This window comes from Theropithecus gelada, chromosome 4 (assembly GCF_003255815.1).
Source record: "Theropithecus gelada isolate Dixy chromosome 4, Tgel_1.0, whole genome shotgun sequence".
In the NCBI taxonomy this organism is placed as follows: Eukaryota; Metazoa; Chordata; class Mammalia; order Primates; family Cercopithecidae; genus Theropithecus; species Theropithecus gelada.
Genome location: NC_037671.1, coordinates 30,515,550 through 30,517,839, shown reverse-complemented (window position 1 = coordinate 30,517,839; position 2,290 = coordinate 30,515,550). Strand labels below are relative to the sequence as shown.

Sequence of the window (2,290 nt, the reverse complement as noted above, 5' to 3'; positions counted from 1 at the left end):
TGAACCTGGAAGACAGGGATTGCAGTGAGCCGAGATTGGGCCACTGCACTCCAGCCTGGCCTACAGAACAAGACTCTGTTAAAAAAAAAAAAAAAAAAAAAAAAAAAAAAAAAGATAACTTTTTAATATGTCTTTTTAAAGTTTTTTTTAAAAAAATGTTTCTGCTTTGTATAATAATAAGGTGTTTTTATTTTTTACAAAACTCTTAAATTAGAAAAATATTTTTAAAGGTGTGTATCCTGTTCTTGTTGGAATAAGTGTTCAGAGTATATAAAACAAAGATCTTTGTCATTGTTATTATTGAAGTTTTGGAAATTTTTTCTATCTCACTTTATAATCTTGTTTTCTCTTAGACCGAAAAGAAGAAAACGGAATGACCCAGCATGAATGATATAAATGGTAGGTGGTTTTACATGTGTGTGTGTTTTTTTTTTTTTTAGGTAATCAAATAATTTAGCATTTTACTCCAAGAAAACTTCCCCAGGCAGAGGAGGACAAGAATCACAGGAGCCTCCAATGGTACCTCTGCCACTGTAAGATGCCTTGTAAGCCCTTTTGTTTTGTGGGTATGCCTTGGAGGGGAGGGAGAGAAGCTTCCCAGACCAAATTACCTGCTCTTGAGTAAGGGAGGGCTCACCAAATTCACAAACTCGTTTTGCTGGCGCAAACCAGCGGTAAAACCACAGTGAATAATTGGCCCGTACGGGGATCGAACCCGCGACCTTGGCGTTATTAGCACCACGCTCTAACCAACTGAGCTAACCGGCCAGATGGCAGGATGTTGTACTTCCACATTATAAATTACTATCAAACGGCATGTTTTATTGAAATTTATCTTCTAATAGATAATTACATTCATTTTGTTTTCCACTTTTCCTTCACCCGGGCTGGGAGTGGCGGAGCTCCACATTGAACACTGAAGAACCCTGTTTCTTACGGGGAAACAGCTTTTCTTATCCTGCTAATTCTGATCCGAGAAGATTCAGGACAAGATTCCCAATCCGGGCTTCCTTCCTTTTGCCTGGGGTGAATCCGAAGTTGCATCTAAGCTTGATATCTTGGCCAGCGGATCAGGGAACCATTGGCCCACGGAGCCGTCTCATCGTTGAAAGGACGCGGCTCCCGAGTGAGTGGCGCAGTGTCCTCTCTGTTCTTGGAGACCCTTCAGGACAGGTCGGCTCTTCCCGAAGGTTTAGGGATCCGGGAACTGCACCCTCTCCCCTCCTAGCCTTGGGTGGTTCCTCTGTCACTGCGACCCTGAAGTCTCAGCGGCGCTTCCCAGGCCTGTGACGCTGCGCTCAAGAAAGTCACACATTTGCCGCTGCAGTTCCCGTCACAGGACAGCTAGTGGCGCTCGAGAGCGAACTGGGATCCCCTGAGGCAAAAGGACGGTGGAGACAGCTTCTCTTGAGCATCTGACCTGGCGTCGTCCCTGGCAGAACCAAACCCCCCAAACAATAATAGGGATTACGGAGCCAGGGCGTTTCCGGAGTAAGGGCCGTTATCTGCAGGGGAGAGAAATCCTACGATCTGAAAAGGGAGAAGGAAGCGAGGCCGGGATTCGACAACTCAGAGGAAGCAGGCGTGAAACATTTGCCCCTGCGAGGTGCCCCGCTTCCAGACGGAGCCTGATCCTCCTGCTGGCAGGTGACAACCCAGGGAGGGGCCACTGGAGCAGCTAATCATGATTTACTGTCTGTTTTCTTGACAAGATTCTACTTTTACCCTCTTCCTACCATGACTGTTTCTGTTAGTTAACGGTAATAATATTTTCAAAAGTTAATTGGCCTATGTACATTTTAATGCGCTCCTTATGCCCTCCCCCTCTATTTACACGTATATGCATATACGTATTTATATATATGTAAATTGTAAAGTCTTATCTTGGATATGCACTATTAGTATATAATGCGTTTAATGCTTTATATTCATGTCTTTGTCTTGGAAATGAGAATCATATCCTTTGACTAGCCAAATTTGCCATTTATTTTCTAACTTTACATTTCAACTCTTTGATTAGGAAAAATTAAAATTAGTTTAACATCATCTATAATAAATCACCTTCCTGTCCTTCAGCTCCTTTCACTAACTTTGTACCTTTTTTTTTTTTTTTTTTTTTGACAGGGTGTCGCTCTGTTGCCCAGGCGACAGCGCAGTGGCGTGATCTTGGCTCACTGCAACCTCCGCCTCCCGGGTCAAGCGATTCTCGTTACTCAGCCTCCCGAGTAGCTAGGATTACAAGTGCACGCCACCACGCCCGGCTGATTTTTGTATTTTTAGTAGAGACGGG

The 2,290-nt window shown here is 44.0% G+C and overlaps 1 non-coding gene across 1 annotated transcript; it reads right to left on the bottom strand.

Annotated features, from left to right (window-relative positions):
* Positions 1-694: 694 nt before the first annotated feature.
* TRNAI-AAU lies at positions 695-768 on the bottom strand. Its single transcript has one exon. It is a non-coding gene; the product is annotated as a tRNA-Ile (tRNA).
* Positions 769-2,290: the final 1,522 nt, after the last annotated feature.